Raw genomic sequence first — 12,598 nt, 5'->3', positions numbered from 1 at the left:
CGAATAACAAGTCCTGATTCTACTGTGGGAGAAGGGCATGAGAAAGAGACGTCCTAATGATGTAGTTCTGACTGAATACAGACAGCGACTCTATCAGTTAAAGGCGTATATTAATTCTTCTACAACATAGACGATGCCGTTTCATGACAGGTTGAAAAGAATGGAGTGTCTGCAAAGAATCTGTGTGTCCAGGCATCTGCTTAAAGATGTTGCACCCTGAAATTCAGTGAAGAGAGCCAACGATGTACCCGACACCTAACCCCATAAGCATTCTGAATGTTCGTTATAGAATGAAAGGGCTCCTGGTGAACTTCATTAACTCTTCGGATGTCCTCCCGTTGGTGTTAAAGAGGTCAAAGTCAGAAGTTAAGGTCACAGATGGGATGAAACAGCCAACAGAATGTATTGACACAGAGCACACAAAAAACATCGGGGATTAAATCCAGACATCCCGAATCTGCAGCTCTGTTAGTGTTTAAAAGTGACGCCATTCCGTGTGTGTGTGTGTGTGTGTGTGTGTATGTGTATGTGTGTGTGTGTGTGTGCATGTTGATGGGACGCTGAGTTAGCAGTGAGAGGCTTATTTATGGGTGTTCAAACACTCAAGGCCCGAACGGCTCTGAAAACTGGTTGTGACAGGCCCTGGTGACCCTCTGACATCACTACCAGTAAGGGGTCAGTCAGGGGGTCAGCCAGAGGGGCGCGGGGCTGTATTACCCGAATACACAAAGGGAGATGTGGTGTGTGTGTGTGTGTGTGTGTGTGTGTGTGTGTGTGTGTGTGTGTGTGTGTGTGTGTGTGTGTGTGGTAATGGACTTGAAAGTGCATTAGTAGGGTCAAAATACCCCAGATTTTGCAAGATATTTTGTTTGTTTTCTGTTTCCTCAAGTTGTGTTTGTCTTTTCTATTTTTCCTAGTATTAACATGAACCTTGGTGTCCCCACTGTGCAGATACAACAGCCTCTACAACATTTTGCAGTGCCTTTGTGAATCTTTGACCAATCATCCACTGGGGCATTTGTGAGGTTAGGCACTGATGTCGGGCGAGAAGGCCTGGCTCGCAATTTTCCATCCGGGTTGCCGGAGGTTTTTGTTGGGGTTGAGGTCAGGATTCGGGGCAGGCAAATTTCTCCATCCTAAATTCATAAAACCATATTGAGTAACATCAAGCTAGAGAAGAAAAGGATCTTCCCCAAACTGGCCCCACAAAGTTTTTGAAAGAATTGTTCAAAGCATCTTTATAAGCCAAAGTATATAAAAAAAATTCCCTTAATTCCATTGGATTGAAGGAGCTAGCCCCACCCTTGATAAACAACCCCTTTCTTACTATTACTGTTATTTCATTCTTATCAGAATCCATGCATACACCAATTCTTATAGTTTCCCATCATAAAACAGAGCTTTCCTAAACTCAGTCCTTGATGCACGTTAATAACTCACCCCACACGTGAACTGTTAGTTGTGCTCGTAACATGAGCTGGTTACCGTAATAAAGTGACATCACAGTGACGCTCTGCTTGTGTCAGGCTCTGAAACAGAGGCAGCGATCGGAGAACAACTGTAAACTCCTGAACTCAGCGGACGTCACGGCGCTCGAGTGCCAGTTCGCAGGCTCGCAGGCTCGTGACGACAGCAGTGTGAAATACGAGCGGCAAAAAGCCCCAGATTGCACGAACGCTTTGAGAACTACGGATTTTACCCTGTGAGGGGTGGGAGTCTGGGAAGCATCACAAGTTTGATGTCATCTTTGTACAGAGCACACATGTTCAGGACACGCACAAAACGGTTTGACAAATAAACACACAGTAAATCCATAAAGGGATGGAGATCACAAGCATCTAGGTAATGGTGTGCTCTCATAATTGTTTTCTAATGTACAAACTCTGTTCGGACAACGCTGCAGAGGCATGATGGTAGTTTTCACATGAAAACGCTGTGTGAGAAAAAGAAGAAGCCGAGACAAAGTGAGTCTGTGACTTTCTATTTTTTTTTCTGCACAGCAGGCAAAGCGGTGGAGCGTCTCTCTGGGGTCCATCCCTGGAGAAATCCCCCACCAGACTCCACAGATGCTGGTCAATGGGGGTCACTGAGCATGCTCCGTTCAGTTTTCCCACAGTGGTGGGGAGGGATGTGTCCCTGGTCCCACTGTGCTGCGCTGCACAGGGAGTTGTCACTTCCTTCGGGCCTCCGACCGGCCCTCCCCCAGCCTTCAGGCCGCTCCGCTTTTTGATAAGAGAAGAAAGAAATGGAATACAGCCAAAGAACCGGCGGTAAAGTTCTTCACGTGCAGGATGGAGAGGGTTATGAATGACCCCCACCCCCTCCAAACACACACAACACCCTCACACACACATTCAACGTGGTTTAACACCCTACTCAGATCCTGTCAGGATGTAGAACACACCCATCCAGACACACACCTCGTTGTACACGACCCACCCGGCTGCCCCAGGTATGACTCAGCCTGGTCCGACCAGCCCCCCACCCCCTGCATTGTCCAGCACAGGGTGGGTGGAGGAGTTTGCGTACTGGGAGGGGCGTCGCCTTTTCCTTCCACACACACACATCCACACAGATTGCTTCACAATTATCATTCATCCCTTTACCGTAAGGCATTAGATCCTGGACACACGTGTGTATTCACACCCACGGAGGATGCAACGCAGAGTAGCAAAGAATTCATGGAAGGAAAACACACACACACACACACACACACACACACACACACACACACACACAGGTGGATATGATCATATCCTCTGTAGCTTGTTTCAGAAGCCGGAAATGCTCCTACCAGTTCTTCCCGTATGTAGTTTTTAATATTTCCCAACTCAAAGAGACCAATCATGGTTTATGATCAATGATCTTAAATGACTAATCCCCCCCCACCCCCCCCATTTTCCCACTTTTAACTTATTCTGAAAACTACATTGACATACCAACACAAATTTTGGTTTCAGCTTTTATCCAATGAGAGAAAAACACGTCATATTGATGATGAGGGTAGGATAGCGCCATGGTAACATGGATAGTGTTTTTACCTGTCTTCAGACCCACCTTAGGACTTTTTCTGTGGGGAGTTTGAGTGCTCTCCCCGTGTCTGTGCTGGTTCTCTCTGGGTTCTATTTTGCTATGTGACAAATAAAGCACCTTCAATCAAAATGTGTTCAAGTCAGTGTTGGAAACATTTCTTCGCCACTAGGGGGCAGAACTGAACACATGTTAACTGTCACAAAGCAGGCTACTGTAGAATGTTGACACCTCAATATGATTATTATGATTCCACCATTGTCAGGAGAGGATAATGGGATATTTGGGGTATTTTATGACACTTGAAAAGATATAGTTTGTATATTTTATAACATTACAGGCTCTGATTTAATTAGGATTTTACACTTTTTACCGCTTAATTTTACTGTGAACAAAAACTACCAAAATAAAGGCTGACCAGATTAACAGCTGACACCCAGAGCGACGATGAAAACAGTCACCACTGGACAATCACATTTTAGAACGTCTGTCATTGCTTCGGGAATCAGATATAAAAATATGAAAATATAAGAAACCTTGTCATTAAAGTAGTGTGGTCACTTGAGGGTTGGGATAATAAAAGCTTTCTTCATTCAACAACCAGTAACCAAAATTTTTGACTGCCCTTTGGTCCAGGATCGGTTCACGCACCCACTATAAGTGAATCTATTTCACAGTCATTCAACCTATTGTTCATTTTGAAATTGACCCATCCAGAGTCTTCTGAGCGGTTTCATTGGTCCTTGGAGCGCCATTCCTCCTACAGTTTCCCTCATGTCACGTTTTGATGATAATGGGAAACACAGGTGTCTCCCTGATCCCCAATCCAAAGCACAAAGGCACTTAGAGCACATGCCTCGGCTCGGGTGCGAAGTCCACTCTTCTGTCATGTTCAAATCTGCAACACAACCACGGTATGAGAGGAAATGTTGTTCAAAAGTGTAAGAATTGTTTCAAAATATGTGTAACTGAAACCTGAGCATTAACCTTCGGAATGTGTAAGACGTGAGGTCGACACCAACTTATCTTAAGGTCACTAATATCACAAAGATTTTTTTTACTGGACCAGCAAGATGAATTAGTGCTGCACCAGAGGTTGTGATCATAAGTTCAGAGTAAATTCAGATGTGAACGTCTCAGCCGTCTCACTTACTCTTGGCCTAATCATATTCTCCATGAGAGATTTTCTGCTGGGCGACCACGCTGGAAGAGAAGGAGTTTATCTGTCTCCTGAAACAGCAGTGATTCTCATCGTCTCCGTCTGGGGTTTCAAGTCTCGCTGGGTCAGCCGAAGCAAAGAAAGCCTCGCTGTGTCAACTTTGTAGTCGGTCCCTCTGTGCTGTCTCTCTGTTTGGCCTTACTGCAAGCTAATCCTAGCAACGCAACACCTTCATGAGGTGTAAATATGTTTGTTCATTTAACTTCATCATATTTGGATGATAAGTACATTCATGTCGTACACTTCTTCTTCTTCTTGTCTTCTTCTTCTGCCCATTGCTGCTCTCCTAAGTCAAATCCTAAATCCGACCTATTGATTAGGAGGACAATTTGCTGGTTGATGATGCCATGATGAATAATTCTTAAAAAAAATGTTTTTATTTGGAATAACCATTACACTTTCTTCTTTATTTTCTCCCATGCAACATCCGTTGACCGTCTTCTGTGAAACATCTCTTACCATTTTTTGTATTTTTGACCTGAATGAGATCTAATTAACCGGAGATCTGAAGCTACACTAACCTACTAATACTATTTATAGTAATAAATTACATTTATTATTAGTTTCTGGTTCCAAACACAGAAAGAATGAAACATCTTTCATCAGATAATCACCAACAACAAATGGTGGACAGACATTAGGGATTAGATGATTAATATGGTGCATTTAACTGCTAAAGAGCGTTTTTTTCCACTGGGGTTGGTGGCGCTCAGATAAAAAGAAGCAGGAGTGAAACGCTTTGACTCGGTGTTTTCAAACTCTTGCTCAGATATGTTGCTAACGGCTTCGCCCGATTGAGTATGGAACTCAGTGTGTATTTTATTTCAAATTAATATTAGCTTGGCAAATTAGAATGCACCATCAAATATAAATGTAAGCATTGAGTAAAGTCTGAAACAATAATACAGTATGTTGAAATCAATATTTTGAACTTCATTATTTTAATCTTAGTCATCGTCAATATTTCTATTAATGCTTGGATTAACTCAATTGTTCTAAGAAATAAAATACTTTCCTGCTCCCAACCTAACAATATATAGAACTAAAATACCAGTTCAGTCTTAAAAATGCAAAAATAATTAAAGAAAATATATCCTGGCTTTAATAATCAATATATTTAGAGTATAGACATCACTGGATAACTGGATAAAGTTTTTAATGATCCTCATATTGATCTGAAGCTGTATCGCCCAGCCCGTGGTTGTTGGCTGAGTCGGCTGATCTAGAGTATCGTGTTCGCTTCACTTTCCCCGCTCCCGCCCCCCAGCATGAGCGGCTGACCCAGAGGTAAAGATTGAGCCTCTTTTTTGTGATTGACCTTCTTTCTAAGCCCACTCAATCGTAGACACTTCAGTTCACTTAAACCAGTAGGAAGCTGACAGCCACTACATTCTGCCTGAAGGACGCCTGGTTTTGTTCAAGAGACCCAACAGTTTGTGTAACACAGAAGATCTTTTAGCCCATTCTCCACAGCTCAAAAAAAAAATGTTGAAATGTTTATTCCAAATTTACTTTTCATGATTTCTATGAAGTTTTCCTGTACAGGCCAATGATGAGATCAAAACTGCATATGTGATTTGTTTTCCTTGGCTCGCTGTGAACTTGTCAGCATGCTGTGTGAGCCTCCATGGGGTTCCCCCCCTCCCCATGGTTCTGATCATATGTGAGAGCAGCTCTGCAAACGCAATTCACCTTGTGTACATCCAATGATTTCATAGTTGTGCTAAATATGCAGAAGCCTGACATCCGGGAATTATCTGCTTTCAATTGCAGAGCGTCATGCCTGGCTGACCTCATGTGAAATGTGTATTGCCACACAATCTCATTGTATTGTGGTCATGGAAGCTATCGCCCAACACAAAGGTGTCATTAACTACAGCTTTTAGGGGTCTTAGAAGTATGACTCGTACAGAGAGGCGGGGAATCATGGAAAGAGCCTTGAGAAAACACCTAGCTCAGCATATTTCTGCACTCATGAGTCTGTGTCCGTCGCCCTCAGCTTGCCTTTAACTTCACCATATTGTTGATGAATTGGTGCTTAAACGTAGTGATGCATAAAAGACCTTGGAAAACTCTCCCTGCAGTGGTCACGCATTAACTTCACTTGAAAGCAGGTCATGTGTTATTTGTGTTGGAGTGCATTTGTCAGGGTTGAGGCGTTAGTCACTCTTTTTTCCTGTAGTAAACACTTAATGGGCCCAGGCCAGGTGTCCCATCTTTTATGTCCTCAGTGACTTTTTGAATCACTCTCTGAATCATAGGTCTCACAGGCAGAGGTTGAATGTGTGCTTAGGAGTCCACGCAGCTCCCTGATCTAAAATGGAAACGAAGCACGCTGATAAGTGTTTTCCGCTTATCTCCAACAGAACGAGATAAATCATTCAAATCTCTGGTGATGATTAATGATTCAGAGGTTTTGTGTTGACTTCAGAAATAAGGGAGGAGTTTGCACATTTGAAGACACGTTTTCTCAGCAAAACATCTATTTGACTAGCAGGTGCTTCAAAGAAAGCGTCTCCTGTATGACCTCATCGTGTGAACCTGTTCACCTGTTTCATGTGAGCAACAGTAGGGGGCGTTTCACCACACCACTGATACCTGTTCACTCCACGAAATCAGCTCACTCCTGCCAGGATGAATCAATACCACGAACAAAGACGCACCACATCATCCTCTCTCCCTGACCCTGACTATGATAAATGATCACAAACACACACAGCTACACACAAACTCCTTCAGCGGCGATGGTGATTATTGATCAGTCTCCTTCTGACAGAGTCCTTGGCCTCAGATGTTAAATGTGTGACACCCTGACAGGAAACTTTCTGCTTCATAATTGAGGATTTGGGCAGCAAAAAAACACAGATTTCTCTCTTTTAGGGACGTTTCTTTGAGGTTGAGTTATTATGGGAAAGGTGGCAGTTTATCTGCAACAGAAGAGGATTGTTGCCCCTCTAACAGCAGTAAGACAGTTATGGTGGGGAAGGCTTGCAATACCCCAAAGTGACCACTAGATGGCGATGTAGAGTTCACGTGGGTCCATCGGTACTCTTCTGTCCTGGCTGTCGTTATTTTGGCAAAAGGAAATACTTTAATCAAAGTCAGGGATGTCTAGCAAGAGGATAGGGCTGCATCATAGAGGTAACAGATAAAGCTTGTGTTTTCAATTTGGGTTATGGTCTTAAATTGTCTCTTAACAGCCTGTTTTAGGTATTTCAATCCAGTTTTTTCATGCAGACCCTGATCCTTTAATTTCAGCATCTCCAAGGCCGAGATGACCAATACATTTTCCCCTGGTGGATAATAACCGTGGAGCATTTATCTATGCAGAGGGAGTCAGAATGTGTGTTAATTCACTCGTCTGTGCCACAGCAGTTGTACAGTGGAAACCATAGCAACATTTCACTCACTGGCCATGGAGTGAAGATAATGGCACTACTAACTTATTCAGCAACTCATTCAAGTTCTGAATGGATTAAATTAACTTTCTCTGACCTGTTCAATTGAAAATAACTGTGGGTTCCTACGTGCAGTATTTTTCACTCATCTATGGAGCAAATTCGTGCTTAATATCAGAGAACATGTGCAACAAGAGACTCCCTCTGTGAATTCAGGTCAGATCTGTTAGACACAGACTTTTAATTCAGTCGAAAAATTGATATAAATTTAAGTATCTTTACTTAGGTATTAGACATGAGTTGTTGTTGTTGTTGTTGTTGTTTTTTTAAATTGAACTAAAACTTGTGTTTTTATTTTAGTTTATGGTCTTAAATTGTTTCTTAACACCAAGTCCTGCCAAACTCTGAATCTTTCCCACATAACTCTGCTGATGTTCAGATTAATGTTATGCCTGACACAGTAAAATCTAACATACGAAGTGATGCTGCAAAAGAGCTCTGAAGCACATTTGTCTGTCCTGAACACATGACTGATTTTGTCTCCGGGTCCTATGACAAAACAGAAACACACTCAGTCATACCGACAATGCTGCTGATTGTTTAGGAACTAATAGGACGTGGTGACAAACTGATGAGCTGACAGACTACTTTTATGTTCTCATCTCTCATGCGATACTTGATGGAGCAACAGAAGTGCCTCTCAGCAGAAGCGAATACCTCACATCACAAAAAACATCAAGGACAGAACATCCTAATGGAACATTTGTGAAACCTGAGCGGATCAGAAAGTTTAGGACTTTTTTTTTCTCTGAACCCAAAATAGCAGCGTTGCTGTGTTGAGTTAGTTTATTAATCAGAAAGTGAATGTATTACTTTTCAAATAAATTAATTACGCACTTTAGAAATGGAAGGTAATACAATATTTTAATAAGCTTTGAAACAGTTAATAGATGAGTCTTTGTTTTACAGCAACCTGCATGCAAGAAAAGTCAACAAAAAAGACAAAAACTGCAATTCCTTTAAAATGACATTGACCCTTATAGAATTTCATAACGGAATTCCCAACAAGATATAAATGTGTTGGCAGCCTGGTAGGAAGATTTCTGAATTTCTAGGGCAGGGGTTCCTAAAGTGGGGGCAACTCAATAAAACCATAGAAATTAATATACATGTTATGTTTTTGGATAAGCCCATTACAGTAATGTGATTGTGCTTAACACTAGTGTGGCACAACCCCTGGGGATAATGAGGGTCTCTGGCTCTGTTATTTTGGGGAGTCGGGGAGCAATGTTTATGGTAATCCCTGCAGTAGAATATTTGACCGAGAGCTCATTGAAATTCTTCTCACAAAAAGGTGTTTGGTGTCAAATCTTTAATGGCCAACAGGCTGCAAAACACAACAGAACAGAGGCCACTGAAAAGTGCTCTTCAAACAATTTATTTCATTCAATGTAAAATTATCGAAAAAAATAGTTAAATCATGGGTTCAGTTTATTCACAGTATATTTCTGCAGTACCTACAACGCATTTATGCGAACATTTTTTATGTCACTCATTAAAATGAAGTATTAGTACCTCATGAAGGGCGTGGTCACTTCAAATCGCTGCTCAGCCACGGCACGGTTGACAGCCACCGAAGCTTCAATTTGCCCCGCCCCAGCTCCACCCATGCTCCACCCCTTTATCATTATTTGGATTGGCCTGTCAAGATGGCGACAACTGGAACCAGCACTTGACTTCACAATGGCACTTCAGGGTCACGTCACAGAGGCAGCGTCAATGTTTCATACAGTGTGATTACAGCTGAGCCGGCAGTGTTGTTCTCTATCACCGTTAGTGACGGCATTGATGGAGTGTGTTTGTTGGGTGGTGGACGTACACGAACACTTCACCAACAGTCGGACCTTTTCTGTCCTGGTTGATGCATTACATTCCTTGTAATTTTCACTGTCAGGCCGTCAAGTCTCCTCCACATTGTAATGATAATAAAAAAAAACCCAAAGGTTTCCATGTACTTCTGTGACTACAAAGTCTACTCGCACAAAAAAAAAAAGGAGCTATTAAATGTGGAAGATTCAGTTTGTTATTGGCCCTAAATTTACAAGGACATACTGAAGAACATCACAATGACTTTCAAAAAACGGCTTGTTTTTCAATTCGTAGCTTAAAATTCGGGACATATCCCAAGAACGTTTTTGATTTTAAAAAAAATCAGATCAAAAGGTCAAGGTGGCGTCTTTGTCTCTGACTAACCATGAGTGAACGGCGGGACACAAAGTTAGAATGAATCATTCAACAGTGCAACAGGCAAAGTGGACATTTCTGCATGCAATTGTTATGACAGCATAATTATTTTATCTGTCCAGTGCCGTTTCATCCCAAACAGCGGATGAGTCACTCTTAAAATGTCCTTGTGATGTGCGATATATCATAATGTGTCTCAGCATAAAACAGGAGAGAGATTTCATTGTGAGACTTTCAACCTGAAAACCACATGTACTATAACTCCAAATGAGGGATTTGCATTTTTGCACAGACCCCCAACCAGGAGACCCCCCACTGGGGCAGGCAGAAGTTCAATGCCTTCCCGGTGCTAAAAGAATGACGACAGCGGTCGTAAACCTCCTCTCTGGTCTGACATCCAGAGCCAGCCTTAAGTCATTGGCTGACACAAACCACCGGAGGACTTCCACCGGACGTGACACGACAACAAGTTCCAACCTATCTTACACCTCACAAAGTATTTTTTGCTGCATGGCTGATCCCTCTCTTCTCAATCACATCACAGAGTCCACAGCAAGTGCAAACAAGCATCTTTTTCCACCTATGTGGACTTTTATTGTGCTTTTGGCTCAGCTGTGGTGTTTTGAAATGTAGAAAGGGAGCCCTTATGTAAATTAGACCCAAGCAAAAAAAACAACAACAAAAAAACCCCCAACTTTCTAAGGATATGAAGGTTGGTATAAGTGTCTTAACATCTGATTTGCAAATGAATCATGTTCATATTCAACTCCCTGATGCTACTTAGTGAGTTGAATCATTCTGAGAATGCAGTAGTCAGTAAATGCAGTATTTTGGGTCACATCTGGAAATAAAACACTTGCAAAACCTGGACTAAGAGTGTCCTCGCCCATCGGCATGAACATGTTTGTCTCTCTGTGTGCTGACCCTGTGATGATTCACTCCTCCTCTCATCCACCGGTCAGCTGGGATAGACTCCAGACCCAGCTAGTCTGCCTTTAGTTGTATGGATGATTTATTTATTACAAATAACTGATAAACCTAATAGATATTGTGGCATGAAAAGCATTGCATCCACATGTAAGGGCAAATACTTGTGCAATTACCCCAATAATGTCACGCCTGTAAAAAAAACCCCAAAAAACCCTGAATGCTCCATAACAGCGAGTAGATGTAGAAATATTCAGCACATCCTTTTGAGTGTGATATTAAAATTATGTAAAATGCCCTTTGAGCAGTGAAAACACTCCTCCACTGCACCCCGTTCTCTCCCTCAGGTTTATTTCCATGCACAGCTGAGCATGAGACAAATATGGTATTGCAGCCTCTCGGCGCGGCGTCTGTGACATCACAGCGGCTGTAGCTGAGGCATGCATGTCTTTTTTTTTTTTTTGAGAAAATATCTTCAGAATTAAAAAAACATTTTTCTCCTCGTCAAGTGTAAGCATCTTAAAATTCTGAGCACCAGCCCCAAGATAACTCTTCTTTTCTTTCATTTCTTTTTTCTCCCTCAGCCTTGTTTATGCTTTTACAACTCTGGTTTTCTTCAGTCAGCTTGAGGAGAGTCCCATTGCATCAGTGTTTCCATGACAACGGCAAAGCAGAGAGTCTCCAAGGTCAGAGCGAGAGCACCTGGAGCCAAGCTGGGCTGCAGTCTTGTTATTGGACATTTCATTACGGTCTTCTCTCCCCTCGCCTTGTACATGACAAATTGTCACCAGACATAGGTTGTTAATCATTTCTGGGGTTGCACAAGTACAGCACTGATCTGTGCTCCTGCATTTGATGAAGGAGAAGCAGGAGAATATGTCCCGATAAAGAGGGAGCGAGACAGTTAAAGAGAGGGGAGGAGAGTGTTTCTGAACAGGAAAGTGGATTACATCCATTATTTAGGAGCTGCTGAGACAGAGAAGTGTCTGCAGGATACAAACGTCTCCTCTGAGTCTCTTTGTGGACTGCAGTACTTCCTAAATAAGACCTCATTATTTCACAAATAATAGACAGTGATCTAAATGTAGTACAAGTCATTTAAAATTAAAATTTACCAACTACGTAGCACTTTAAAAAAAAAAAAGGTTTAAAAGTTTCAATATATGTGTCCTGAACCAGGCAAGCAGATCCATTAATAAAGACATTTAAAGCCATCTTCAGATTGTTGCACCGGGAGGAGGAAAACACTTTTGGGGCCCAGCAGCATTATTCAGAAACTGGGCCATAAAAGCTCTCATATGCAGCGGTTTGATTGTGATGCTTCATCTCTGCGTCTCATTTCCCTTCAGGAGTGGCAGATTATCTCCACAGGGTCATCTTGGATGCACACTTCTGAACATATGGTATTAAGTACATTTACATGTTCTGCAGCAACAGGAACGAACTCCACTTTATGTGCATGCTTTTGAACACATACAGTAGATTATGCAGCAGGCTGCTGAAAATGGATGTGAAGATTTCACTCTTTAAAAAACAAACATCCATATCAGCAATGATAACTGTCGCTCTAATTTCCTGCCATTCTTCCTCTCATCTACTACCTTGTAGTTTCCAGGAGGAAAACAAGCCATCCCCAGCAACCTACCACCGATTGCAATCACTGGTCTGAAATAGCCATGCTGTTTATCAAAGAAAGTCTTTCAGAGAGTCGACACAGGAACAAAAGAGAGGGCTGTTAAGGACAACAGGGTCTGGAAAAAGCACAAATCAAAGTAACCAG

This window comes from Antennarius striatus, chromosome 5 (assembly GCF_040054535.1).
Source record: "Antennarius striatus isolate MH-2024 chromosome 5, ASM4005453v1, whole genome shotgun sequence".
Taxonomy (NCBI): Eukaryota; Metazoa; Chordata; class Actinopteri; order Lophiiformes; family Antennariidae; genus Antennarius; species Antennarius striatus.
The sequence above is the reverse complement of the archived record's forward strand: the minus strand, read 5'-3'. Positions refer to the sequence as shown.